Below are 14,817 nucleotides of genomic sequence, written 5' to 3'. Positions count from 1 at the left end.
TCATTTTCTCTTCTGCTAATTAACTACCCTTGAAGACAAAGAGGCAGATATTTCATTTCCACTGCAAGGACTCTCCTACTATTTTGCAATGGACAAATTAGGAGAGGAAAATATATCTAGAAAAAACAGCCTAAAATCTTGAAATTAAAAGAGTATTGAGGTAGCTGACAATATATAGAGAAATATTACCCCCAATATATTTGTAACATTTGCTAGATTCGGTTAAACCTAAGTTCTTTTTACTACTTTTAAAAAAGTATATGGTTTTAGTGAAATCTAACAATGCATCCTAGCAATGGCACTATAATGGATGCTGAAGAATGTCCTTCCATATTTATTTTGTGGGTTGCATGCCACATTGATTGTTGGAAATCTGTTCATCTCTAGATATAATTACCAAAGTTCAAGTTCCAAAGAACAATGTTCTAATTATAAATCAGTGAATTTCACCAGAGTGATTTATGTGCAATTACAAAGAACAAAAGACTTCTACCCAAAAGATATCATATTTATTGCATAGAAATATGGTTAGGAGATGAAACAAAATATTTTGATTGCTCAAGGAAACGATAAAACACATAAGTCTGTACTAACTACCAAATGGCTTACTAACCTTCCTGCAATATAACTTTATCCTTTGTTAGCCTGACTCACTAAATTTGTCTCTGCATGTCTACACAAATCCATAATTGTATGTGATTACCCTTTTTCTATTCCTTTCTTTTTAGGGAAGGGGATAGAAGTGTTTCTATAATGCTAATTTGATCTGAATACCAATAGACACATATACAATAAGAAATTATCAATATTTGTATTAAAATCATTATTTGTTACTTGTATATTTATAGGATCTATATTAAATACAAAAACTGAAGTTTACTAATAATAGGTATTATTTTTTATCTATGATTAAGAGACTTTAAAGATTTTCACACCTTATTTTCCAAGCAGATAGTCAAGACAAGTAGAATATAATAACTATCAAAATGTTTGCTTTCTCACTAGATGGCAAAGCTTTATTAAATTACATTACACTATAGCTATCTTTTCAGTCACACATAACACATATTCTGACTCCTCCTTTTTATATAAATCACTACTCTATTAATTAGTAAAATAATTAAATTGAAAATCCTACATTGGGAATAAACAACTCACCTTTGAATCTGAAATTTTTTCCCCAACATCCTCAGTGAGATTTCACACTAGTTGATTTGCCAATCCTTCCTCTTATAATTCTCTTCCACTGATCGTGACCCTCAGTGCAGACATTGTTAGCAGAAAGATTTTTTTAAAGAAAAAAAAATGGTTAAAGAAGAAATGGCTCTGAGCCTAATGCATCATTTTTTGTTTCAAAAGTCAAATATTCCAATATTTGCCATTTATTTGACCTACCACAACTTGCTGTAATGTGGTAAAAATGTTGAATTGCCAAAAATTAAAGCTGCAGATAAGTTACTTCCATATATTATTTGCTTATAATTAAAACATATAAGCAGCTTTTGGCTATATTAAGACTCAAGAAAATAATTTATGTCATTGTTAAAAGTGCTTCCAAGTTAGAATATTTAATAATGCCTGTGACCACACTGCTGATTTTATTTCTATTTTAAATGTATACTCAACATGTTTTCAATAAGTTAGCAATTGGGGTTTTCTGGGCACATAGCATTGTACTTACCACAGTACCTCTGCAGCCAACCTCATATTTGAAATATTAATCTCTCATAAGAGTGGCTTATTCCTGCTGTTGAGATATTCATTTTTTATTTATTCTTCTTAATAACCTCATGAATAGCTGCACTTGGCCTTTGCTTAATATTTCTCTAACCTGGTTTTAGATTTGCTTCTCTTATGTACTAATGGAATAATCATTCTTTTTTCCATTCCCTGTTTTCAAACAATGAAAACTATAGGAAAAAACCTTAGTTAGAATATGAATATTTTGAGTGTGATAAAAATATTCACACAATTGAAACATGTAAATTATGCATTTAAAATTATGTATGTTTAAACTACTTATTTAGGTGAAATTTTTGCTTTACAATTAAAAATCAAAAAGAAAAGAGAACATTGATGACACAGATTTTCTGTCTTGATGGTTTTTCTTTTCTTTTTGTCTTTTTTGGTACCCGGGATTGGATCCAGAGGGGTTTAAGCACTTAGACACATCCCCAGCCCTTCTTCCTTGATACTTTTGATGCTTTCGACATAAATTTTTTCTTGCCTTGACTTTCTGAAGTCTTGAACACAGGAGGTCATGCCATGCCCTCATTGCCTTCTCTGTATCTGTTAAAGTTACATATGAATCCCATGCAAGATTAATAACTACATCTGTACACATAACAGTAAAGCAAGTTTTTTTTTTTACATTTTTTTAAACCTAGGGACCTACTTATATATCTGAAATAAGTCTGAATAAAATGTAATTACAGAAATCAAGTCACTTTTTATAAGTTGCATGTGTTTTAATCATGTTGAGCACCATAATTTTGAAAGTATTTGAATGTTAATGCAATGGGGAAATCAAAATGAGTATTCATATTGTCTCTTTTTGCTTTAAATCATCAATATGAAAGATACAGGCATATTAAATAAACTGACTTATAAATTGAGCATTTTTCTCAGGACTACATTTTTAGAAAACAGACCAAATTTTCTTGAGTCTCCAGATATTTTTCCATATATTTATAAAAATAAGTTAAAAATTATAAAATGATGTAAAGAATTTATTTTTAAAAATAGTATGAGTGGGGTCATTTGGAGAAATTTGGGAATAACAGATCAAAATAAAAATAGATCAATCATTCCTTCTCAGATCTATTTTAACTTCCCCCCACAAAGTTAGAAGATTTTTAAATTTGTTTTGTTTAATTGGTGCTTATGCTAATATAATAATTAACAAACTAATTTATTGAAAGTTCTTCCATTGACTATTATTGTCTCATTGTGCAAACGTTTTAACTTTTAACCAAAGATTTATTTAATATTCTTTAGCATTGAAAACTATTTTAACACAAATTTTTGATAAGCAAGAAATATTTAAGAATTATTAATTAATCAACAATGAGGGGCTGGGGGTGTGGCTCAAGCTGTAGCACCCTCGCCTGGCATGCTTGTGGCCCAGGTTCGATCCTCAGCACCACATACAAAAAGATGTTGTGTCCTCCGATAACTAAAAAATAAATATTAAAAAGTTCTCTCTCTCTCTCTCCTTAAAAAAAAAAAACAACAATGAATAAAAAACTATATTTGTAAGTTTTGGAATATTGACATATTTTGGTCAAAGTTAATATAGTTCATGAAATCAGCATACTACCGTGATACAAGCACATCAATGTGTATAGCAATGCAAATCACAATAGCCAAGTTATGAACACAGCCCAGGTTCCTGTCAACATACAAATGCAATTTTCACATACCATATTTTCTCTAGTACATAGAGAAAATACGGTATGTGAAAATATGGTATGTAAAGAAATGGAGTTTTACACAGTCATAAAGAAGAATAAAATAATGGAATTTTCTTATAAATTGGTGGAGCTAGAGAACATTATATCAAGGGTCAAATGTTTTCCCTCATATGCTAAAGCTAGAAAGAAGCAAGAAAATAAAGAAAAGCAGAGAGGAATCCCATGAAAATACAAAGGAGAGCAGTGGAATAGAGAAATGGAATTGAGAGGGAATGAGAAGAAATAGGAGGGACTGCAGAATGAAATAGACCCAATTATACTATGTACATACGTAAATATAACAGTGAATTCTACCATTATATATATATATCATAAGGCACAAACTAAAAAACAAATAAATAGACAAAAGAAAGACCAGTAGAGAGAGGAAAGGGAGCAAGAGGAGGGAGAATTAAAGGAAAAGTGAAAGTATTGGGAATTGTAAAGGAGCAGATTATATTCTGTGCATGTATGAATATGTCATTTATATTCCATGGATATATGGATATGTCAAAATGAACCCCACTATTATGCATAAATATAACCCATTACTGAAACATAAGAAATAAAGCTAAATATACTTCAAACTTATTTTTCTTTTGCAATACTCTAATATTTATATATACTCTAAGACTTTATTGCTATCTTTAATATTAACCATAGTTTGTCTCTAATTTTGAGTATGTTTTTAAGATAACGATGGAGATATCTCCAACTGATTCCTGAATAGCTGATCTTATCCAATACTGGATGTATCTTATTTTCCCACATCTAAGCCAGTTTCTGTGCCCATTGGTCTAGAATCTACAAACTAGACACTTGCAATTTAATTGTGATGATCCTCTTTTTTCTTACAACTGATCCTTATGTTATACTTCTTTGTATCTTAAATGTGTTTTGAAAAATATAATTATTAAATTTATAATTATTACTATCATTGTTATTTCAGTCTCTACAGTTTCCTTATACAATATTACATATATACAATATATTTTGTGGTCACTTCTCCTTCCTGAAATGCTATTCAAAATTTTCTTCAACTGCTTTTTAAACAACATGGGCCTGAGATTTAAGCATATTCTAACTGCCACTGATTTATTATATATCATTGGAAATTCTGTTCATCTTTTTTAGACTACTGACTATGTCTGTAAAATGGTTATTTTAAAAATAGATAACTAGGTATATATTTCATAGAGATTTTTAAGGGTTCAATTAGCTAACACATATCAGAATTATTAACATATAAGAAGTCAGAATGTTTACTATTAATAATATTATTAGCACATTAAGTATTATCTCCATTATGGATCTTCCCATGAAACCACAATATGAATTACACAGCTCCTTTTCTGGGGTTCCATATGTCCTTTTTCCCATTTCTGACATAACTTACTACAAAATGTTGAATTCTTCTCTTTATATGTTGCTGAACTATGAATTATACTGAGGCAAGATCCTGTCTTAGTCATCTATACATTCATTTAACATAACTCCTTATGTAAATGAAACGTTGAATATTTGTTGGACATAATTGCAATTTCACAAAGTGATCAAGAAATTATGAGGAATTGTATTGATATCAAAAGATTAATACATATATAGATGAGTAAATGAATTCTTATTAAACATTTTTGTGACAGGCATTGTGTGAAGAAATATTTACAGTGATCATGTGAGGTAATTATTGTCATCTCCAAATTATAAGTGAGGATCTTGATTCAGATCATATTGCTAGTAAAAGTCATGAATCAATCTCCAATTTCAGCACTAATTTGAAGTCTCATGAGAAATATTTAATTTTGTGTTAAATCCAACATTGTGGAAAAATTGGCAATTTCTATTCTACTCTGGTTCACAAGTTTTTAATTTATGTTCTCAAAATAGCCTTTGAAGTTTCCATGACCTTTAGAGTACTTGTACGAGATTACATGTATGTGCAAGTTTCTAGGAATAGCACCCATGCTTTCATCATAGCCACAAAACAATTCATGAGTTATAAAAGGTTATTAAGCAATGTTTAGATGATGATTTTTCCATTATTTACAGATATTTAATTTAAAAACCACGCTTTATTTTTATTACTTTTTTTTTACTATCAAGTTGTATATAAAAGTAGGGTCCAATACTAATGTATAATATACATGAGTAACAACTTAATTTTGAATTTCGTAAGTGCAATAAAACTGCTTAATTTGATCCCAAGTTTTTAAATTTATTTTAATTTTACTTTTTTTTAGTTTTAGGTGGACACAATATCTTTATTTTACATTTATGTGGTGCTGAGGATCAAACTCTGTGCCCCATGCATGCTAGGGGAGCGCTCTTAACAATGAGCCACAACCCCAGCCCTGATCCCAAGTTTTAAAGTGATATTCAGTCATACATGTAAGATGCCCTACTAAGCATCTAATGACTTTTGAAATACATGACTAGTCCATTGAAATAAGCTGATTAATTTTTAATAATCACCTATTTACAAAAAAGGAAATGTCTTAATTATACATCATACTGTTAATCAAGACATATCTCAGAAGTTTGCATAATAATGCTTCATTATTTGTTTTAATATATAAGTAAATGAACAATATCATAATCTATTTTAAAATATTGTAATGAGGTGGTCCAATTAACTGGACTCAAAAGTCACTTTAAACAAAATTTAAATTCCATAGGAATAACTATTGATAATTTATATTTAAATCAAGAAAACAAAAAAATATAAAATATACAACAAATATGTTCCTAACAGAATCTAAGAAAAATAATACCGTCTGCTCTTTCCATAAAATAAGTCCATATGCACATTTATTTGACCATCATCTATCCTTTGATAGTCCTTTCCACATCTGTTCTTTTCTTCATGTCTGAGAAGTCAGCAAAAACACTGTTGATTGATATCTCTTTTCTTTTTCAAATATTTCTCTGTGTTGAATTGGCTGCTGTGATAGGTGGTATGCATTAGGGCCACACCCATTTCTAATATTATTCTGACTAGTTTTTATGTTATTATGTATGATGAATTTAAAAACTAAACTTCCCAGTGTTCCTTGAAGATTGGGGGCTGAGAGCATATCCATTTCTCCAAAGAGGAGGAACCTTCTTAGAAGACCATGAACATGAGGGAGCCTCTGTAGCTTAAAAGGGGATTAAATCTCTGGGAAATAAGTTGATGGAGTCATTTAGGTCTTCTGTGGTACAATTTTTTTTTTCGTACTTTGCAGAATCATAGCCATCATGTGGTAGGCGGCAAAAGCAATATCATATGCTTGAAAAAGTGCTTCTTAACATGTCCAGATCAGACAAGAACAAAAGCTTGCAATCAAATGTACATTAACACACTACTTCCTATATTAACAAATCTATAAAAATAATTTCTTCCAAACTAAATGTTGTGCCTAACGACAGATTTGTTTTGCAGTTTAGTGAAAGCATTTTTCCTTTTCCCAAACCAGGGACAGCATGCAGATCAGTACCTGGACCACAGTCCACACCTTAAGTAACACCACTATAGAATAATCCATAGTTTATGGGTTATTTTCCCCTTGTGTTTAAGCTCTCTAGGTTTTGGCTGTGTAGTATGCATTCCTTATTCTTGGACTCTTTTAAAAGAATCTAGAAATTGTAAAATACCTTTTAATAAAGTCCCCTTTTTAAATTTTAGTCACAATGGAGACTGTTTTCTATTACTAATATAGTCCTCACAAGGGTATTTGTCTCTAATAGTATTATCCTTTGTGTTCATGGGGAAAAAAAATCAGACTTTAACGCACACTATTATTTTAAATGCTGACTTCAGCTGAAGCTTTGCATGCAATTTTAAGCCTTGACTTTCTTTTGAATAAATCCTATATTTCCTCCTATGGTTACTTCAGCTTAATACTTCTTTGTTCATATTAATAATCTTTGAAGAATACTGAGTTCTCAGATTTCCTCCATAAATCTTTACCTTTATCCTATTTTGCCTGACTTTATATGTACTTTTTAAAGCTTGGGAGTGGCATTCATTTTATATAATATCATACCTAAAAAATCTACAGTTATGTAGCATTTGTTAAGAATTATATTCATATGATACTATTCATATGTAAAGAATTCATAATATTAGTCTAAAATAATAGCAAATTGTACACCTTCAAAGTAATCCAGGTAAACATAAAATCCCAGATAAAAATCAGATACTTCTAATCAGCTAATCAAAGAAAATAATTGGAATTTCTCAAAGTCACTATTCAAAGGAAACTCACTAAACTGCTTTCTCTTTCCTTCTGTGAGTACTGACTGCATGTTATTTTTTAGGATTTTATCTACCATACATAATTTTAGATTCTGATGTTTTCAATCACATTACATATAAAATGTTTCTGAAATTCGTAGCATTGGAAGAATTCTCCCTGGGAGTTTTAATCTCTCTTTGATGTAATCCTATTGGGACTCCGGGAGGACTTACTAGACAAGCCCACCTTCTGATAACTTTATTAAGGACTTATGAGTAAATAATATATTGATTTAAAAAATCATTAACTACAAAAATAAAGTTCAAAAGCTTTCATGTATACAAAGAGAATTGATAACAATCAAAAAAATCTTAACTAGGACAGAGTATTAAGGAACAGTTCTCAATGAAAACTAGTCTAAATATCATACAAGATGCTAATATAGTCATAGCTTTTCTCTAAAAGTTAAAATAGAGAGAGTCTGGGGTTGTGGCTCACTGGTAGAGCATGTATGAGGCACTGGGTTCGATTCTCATCACCACATATAATAAAGGAATAAAATAAAGGTTCACCAATGTCTAAAAAAATATTTTTAAAAAAGTTGAGCCAGCTCCTCAGGGTGATTATAAGGATCTGTAAGATTTAAAATATAGTTCAATTATAAATAAAATGTAATATTATTGCAAAGTCAAATAATTTAGAGTAGAACAAAAGTGAATAGCCCTTTCAATTATTTTCCACTCATCAAAATGATCTAGTGTTAACAATAAGGTATGTTTCTTTTAATCCTTTTTTACCATGAAAACAGAGTTATCAAATACTCCATGACTTCTCCTTTACTTCTCAGCCTTTTTGCAGTTAAGAAATTACAAATGACTTCAAATTTCCATAAAATCTGAATAGAAGAGATGTGTCTCTTCCAACCAATGATATCGCAAAGCTCAGCATAATTCTTCAGTAGTTCCTTTTCTCTTGGAGGGAGCAACCAATTAAACTTCTGTTTAAGTAGCAGAGAAGAGAATGGAAGCCATCAGGAACACTGAATCACTGGGAGGAGAGCTGCCCACTGGAATCTTCCATACCCCCATACATTCCTGCTACTTAAATCAGACAGGAAGATATTTTATCACAACAGATCAACCTATCCCATCTCAATCAATACACTATGCAGAATGCATGCATATTAAGATAGATAAACAAGAGTAAACAAAATATTTTCTTTTTTTTTAATCTTCAAAAGTCAGATGATAGTATAAATACTAATACTTAACTTGTTTTCATCAACAGCAGTATCTTTTGCTTTTCCTTAGGAGAATTGAATACATTTATTATTAACAAAGCATGTAGTGAACAAATGACATTAGGGTCAAATATTTACTCTGATAATAGATGCATATTTATAACTACCCTGTAAAATTCATTCAATCATATGATGACCTGTGATAATACTGGATAACCAAGGTCTATTTAGTAGTTGCTATAATGAATTATATTTTTAAATAACATTGTAACACATTATAATTCAACTTTGTTTGAAATATTTGTCTTTCCCCTGTGAGGTCACCCTTTAAATGTCATTCTTCCTAGCATGTGTTTTATGTTGGAAAAGTAGAAGTAGTCAAAAACTATGTTTCTCTTTATTCCAGAGTCAGTTCTGTTCCCAGATTGTCCAGTACATAAAGGCATCCAGGAGCACCAGGAAAGAATGAGAACGTGTTATAAAATAGAGGCCTACACACAAGAAGTAAACAGCAAATTTAAAAATAAAAATCACTGTATCTTGATTAAGTTCTTATTGATTTATATTTTGGATAATATGACTGCAATTAAGAGTGCCAATTACAGTTCTATTACTAAGACTTGGGCTATGAGAATCAGAAGATGGTTTGCCTAAAGGTGAATGGAACTTACCCAATTCTGTGAGAATTCCTGATAGGTCTGTCTCAAAGTAACCATGTTAGTTTCCAGGTCAATTGGGCTAAGGAAGTAATGTGTTTGTCTTTCCACACAAGTGATTCTTTCAAAGCAAAAGTGAGGATCAAGATTCACAAAGTCACCAGATCAACCAGTTTGGTGAAGTGGCAGCATTTATACCTGCCATTCAAGTAACTTCAACAAATATCATTTTAATCACCAATATGAACTTAACCTTGAGCTATAGGCAGTGAGAGGATTATCTCACATATTGTTCAATAAACTCTGTATTGTTAAGTCACCCAGACTTTAAAAGAAGCAGGATGTTACAGTGTTTTTGCATCCTGTTTTTAGGATGATCAAACACTTCCCAGAGCCAACTCAGAGGCTTGTTTCTTTGGAGGATTATATCCCAAGAATTATTACTTTATTCCAGACAAGTATATTTTATAGCTCTTGTCTGTCCCATAAGTTTGAAATGGGCTGTGGCTCTGCCAAAACAAAACATTTTACTTTCTCTATACTTACAGGAAAGAAATTTTGGCTGACACTGCCAACTTCTATACTCTCTGAAAACTTACTGAATAGGGAAGTGTTATTACAAGAGATAAAGAAGAAAAGAATAAGAAGAAGACGCACATAACAAACTTTTTAGTTTGGGAGAAAGAAGACTGCGGGAGGGCCTAAAGTGTAAACCAAACATATTTATTTAAAACAGAGAGATTCTTTCACTCAACTCGCCTGAAGTGATTCACATGTTTCAGGAGGGACAGGTAATTAAGAGAACTAACATTCTATTTTCCAGTTCAGAGTTAGATCTCTTTGTGAGAAGGAAAACACACAATTTCTATTGCTTTATAAGCATGCAAAACTACATTCAACCAACTTATAAGAGAGCTATGAACAATTATTGCATTGAATCTTACAGTAATATCCCCCAAATGGAATTTATTGGTTATCTTTACAATAAAGTAATTAGTTTCCATGTTACTTTATCAAAATGTATGAAGGCCAATTTCAAGTAGAAGTGACCAAATCATCATCATCGAAATTACAACTCAGATTTCACTAATGTTGACATCACCTGAGATTATTAGAAATGGATCTCTGGACTTGTCTGTAGGCCTACTGAGTCAGAATCTTCATTGAAATAAAGTCACCAAGTGATTTACAAATCTCTATTAAAGTTGCAGAAGCACTGGACTAAAAAATTTCATGCTAATTTCTCCATAGTAGATCGGATCTTGTATGCATTGGATCAATGGTATGGGTTCTCATAGAAGATGCATCCAAAGTAAATTAACTGACTCAGTTAAGACATGAGCAGTTTCCACATGCTTGGTGCTGTTTTAGACTGTTCTAAGCAGACAAACATTTTGCTATAGTAGAGCCCTAGATAGAGCTTAAGTTCTAGAAAAGAAACAACAAGAAAAACAAAGAAACAAACAAACATGATTTTTACAGTAAATTTCAATGTTTTATTCTTGTTAATTCTTTGGTGAAGTGGCATAATTTAAACAAATAGTAGAGCCTGTTTCCTGTAGACACTTATTGATGATTCTATGCATTATAGTTTTGCTTTTTACCTGCTCACAATGGGTAAAATTGTAGTATTAACCAAATATCCATGAATCTATCACTGTTTGCCTTAGGGTAATATTTTTCACTGTATATCTGTTCCACATTAATCCCCAGGGAAGAAGCATTAAAACATTTAATTAGTTACAAAGAACTAAATAAGAAAATAATTGCAAAATTACACTTTGCAGAAAAGATGATTAGTTCTAGGGCAAAAACATGTAGCTACATAATTTGTGAGTTAACTTATTTGTCACCTTTGAACATTGGTCTTGTATTTCTAGAAGTAAGCAATGGGCTTTTCATGAGGTTTTGCATGGTTAAACCTGTAAGAAATACTAGAATAGATCTGTGGTACCAGTCATTTATTCATGGTACACAAAATTTGTGTGATATTTTTAATAATTCAAGCAGTATTTAATTATTCAGTAATGAACATATTAAATCATAATTCTCAGTATCTAATTTCAAGATTAACAATAGCATATCCTGGAAAATAAAGGTAAATTGGCCTATCTATCTATGTATCTACCTACACTTGCATGTACATATATATATTTTAAACACATAAGCATACATGTGTGTGCATATAAATAAATACACACATTTGCATACACCTGGATACATTATTTTGAAAAAGCACATTGATAATTATGTTGGTAATTAATGAAAAAATTATTCTTTCACGATTTACTCACTACATATGAATAATAATTTTTAGAAGAACCTTCATTTCCCATCATCAACTAGGGATGTCCATGGATCTTTTTTTTTTAACTTCTGCTATTGAATTCTCAGAACACTACTTTGTTTAAAAAAACTCTACATTTTAGTTTCAACAAATATTCATTAAATATCTACTAAAAGTACATGAGGAACAAACAGATTAGACTTTTAAATAGACACAATGTTACAATTTTCCTATTACTCCCTTAGACTCATTTACTAACTACATTTGCACAAATTGGGGACAGTGAGATGAAGATCATAATTGAATTTGGCAGAAATATATTTGTATATCAGGTTTTGTGTTGAGAATAAAATATTACCATAAATTTAGAAGACGACTATTTTCTATAGCCATGGTAACACGTAGCCATTAATGAAGATTCTACAGAAATATCAACATGCTTGTACTTCTGAATATTTATCAATCTCAGAACCCCATGCTTTGCTCAAGCCTATAAGGCATTCTACTCTGTTCTTCTCGGAGAGATTGTGCTTGGACAGAATAGATCTCTCACAGGAAGTTCAGCTTTGTGCTTTTTATTCCAAGTATCCTGAGATGGTTTCACTATCCTTCAATGTGGATAACATAGGGTAAGAAGAGAAATGTACCCTTACAGCTTAGTGTATTCCTTCAATAGGACTCTGTAATTCTTTCTAATGAATATTAGAAGTCTTCCCACACTGCATAGTGCACTACACCAAGCAAATCCTGGTGAAACAGGAATTTCTCTGCTCATGCTGGCAAGTGAGGTCTGTATAAGCTGTAGGCCTCTGCAGGCAAGAAATGTGTTACAATTCTTAATGATGGGCTATGTTCTCCAGGGTTTCAGCAGACTTCAGCAGATTATCTTTGATTTCTTCTTTCTAGGTTCTTGTCTCATGAATTTGAAGAATGAAATTCATAGCAGAGGATGAGTGAGTGTAGAAGTAGGATTTACTCATGTGTGAAGAGCCAGTAACAATGCCATGGTGACAGGTTACCCCTGAGTGTGCTATTCTAGAGGTTTGTGAGCTCTTGGGTTAATGCTATTAATCTAAATTTATGCTAGTCAGTTGAAAACATACTAATACTGTATGTTAGCTCTGCAAGTCCATTCAGGTCGGCCCCAATTCTGTTTTCCTTTTGCTAGCAGGGAAGTTGGAGATTGAGGTCAGCAGATTGTAAATCCTGAGTTCTGGTACTATGTGGAGTACACATCTGCACTGGCCCCGGCTGAAGCACTAAGAGGTGACAGGTTGGCATGCCCTGGTTTGCTTTGGCACTGACTCACCTTGCCTCAGGCCCACACTAACATGGCTTCCTGCAGCCAAGGCTTGCTCTCCAGCCTGCTAAGCCACTCTAGCACTTGACCACTTCTCAGTGGAGATTAGTGGGATGGTTGTGTGAGTTGGTGGCTGGGGAGCCATGTCACTGGGCACTTGCTAAAAATGTTAATTCTTAAGATGTTTTCAGATTTACTGGACCAGAAATCAATTAGCAAACTCTTCATGTTAAAGAAGCACTGTTAGGTGATAAAGAACCCATATATGATTGAGCCAGTCTCTAGTCTCTGAAATACCACCTTCTGGAGAGTTGACCTTGGGTAACAAGCCTTCTGTACTTCAACTTCCTATACACGAAGAGGATCATATGGTACTCAATTTCTGGGGTTTTAGGATTAAATAATATAGTGAGTTTAAAGTATTTATCATTGCTTATCATAAGTGTGGTATATTTGCTTGTCATATTTATTATATTGATTATTAAGTATTAAACCTTCCATGTGTAACTATATATGTCCACTGATAACATATTCAAGTATATGAAGATTACTTATAAGGAAAATAGATAACATTTTGTATAGCTACTTACTCTGATAATCAGTCACAGTTTAGATTAAAGAATCATTTAAACAAATGTTTAATAACAAAAAATAAAAATTTTAAATGTTCACTGTCTTGATGTAAGGTTACCTTCTATCTTTAAAACTATAGACAAATTCTTCTCAAATTATGTGTAATGAAGAATCAGTTTTAATTTTTTTCAAGTCTTCCTTAGATAGATATAAGTAAGCAGCTCAAGCTGCAAATTATTCACAGAGAAATTAAAGCAGAACCAGGTCTATAACCTGTTTAATGAGATGAGTTCACTGATCTTGTGTATGAATATCAGATTACTGTGAAACTTTCTAAAATCTGACCCTAATTTTTTAGAATGATTTATTCAAATATTAGAAATAAAGAGTTAATAGATTATAATTCAAGTAAAACTGAAATAGACAATGAAGATAGCACACCTCAGAAAACAAGTTGACTTCCTTTTACGTTTGACAGCTAATATGCACATACACGTTGTTCAGCTTTAATTCAAATATGTGAAAATACATAGATCTATATGCTGGTACTATTCACCATTTTCCAACACATTGAGACAATACTGTCATATACAAAATTTAGACTTCTGTATTCATTCATTTTCCTTAAAAAACCAAATATATATGTACATATTTGTCAACTTTTTGTTATACTTCTCCATATATGTTTTGCTTTAAACAATCTCCGAATCTATTACACTGAGTATGAATAAAGAAGCTCAGTTGAAAGATTGTCACTTTGTTTTTAATAATCACCTAAAGACAGATAGCGACATTGTGCTGTCAACATAATGTTATCACTGTGCATATACTTTTGATCTTAATAGTTCACAGGACATATTTATCAACACTTAGTTAAAACCTAATTTGATTTTACCATTAAAATTTTCTGTACATACCTTGCAACTTTTATGGTCACATTAATTCTTAAAATAGAATGTATGAAGATGATCTTTTTTCCTGTAACCTAATGAGCTTTGTTCTTTAGTTTTCATTTCTGCTGATTTTGAGAAATTTAAACTGCTAATTCATGAGCAGAGTTCTGTCTGGCTTAGCGTTCTGTCTCTAGTCATT

This window comes from Marmota monax, unplaced genomic scaffold (assembly GCF_021218885.2).
Source record: "Marmota monax isolate L192 unplaced genomic scaffold, Marmota_monax_Labrador192_F-V1.1 WCK01_AAM20220418_F8-fsc00013, whole genome shotgun sequence".
NCBI lineage: Eukaryota > Metazoa > Chordata > Mammalia > Rodentia > Sciuridae > Marmota > Marmota monax.
Note: the sequence above shows the minus strand (reverse complement) of the source record.